The sequence below is a fragment of the Alligator sinensis genome, unplaced genomic scaffold, assembly GCF_000455745.1.
Source record: "Alligator sinensis unplaced genomic scaffold, ASM45574v1 scaffold166_1, whole genome shotgun sequence".
In the NCBI taxonomy this organism is placed as follows: domain Eukaryota; kingdom Metazoa; phylum Chordata; order Crocodylia; family Alligatoridae; genus Alligator; species Alligator sinensis.
In genome coordinates, this window is record NW_005842098.1 from 129,888 (window position 1) to 130,261 (window position 374).

Genomic DNA, 374 nt, shown 5'->3' on the forward strand with positions numbered 1-374 from the left:
CCCAGCCGCGTGGTACAGTGGGGGGGCAGCGTGCAGCCCTGACCTCACGTTCACCAGCAGGGAATGTGTTTGTGCTGAGCACGGGGGAAAGGTGGCCCCTTGCCCGCCCCATGGCCCACACTCCCTGCTGCAGCCACTCACAGCCCATGCGGGGCTGTTCTGAGCAGGCACAGGCCACTCCATGCGGGCTGCGAGTGGCTGCAACGCGGGGCGCCATCCACAGGTGGGTGAGGGGCCGCTTTTCTTCCTCATTCAGCACCAGCTTATAACCCGCTCCATTGCCAGCCTGGGCCCCGCATCAGCTCTGGGCTCACCTGTCAGGTCTGCGCCACCACAGCAGCAGCTGTGGCCCCCACCCCCCCCCCCCACCCCCG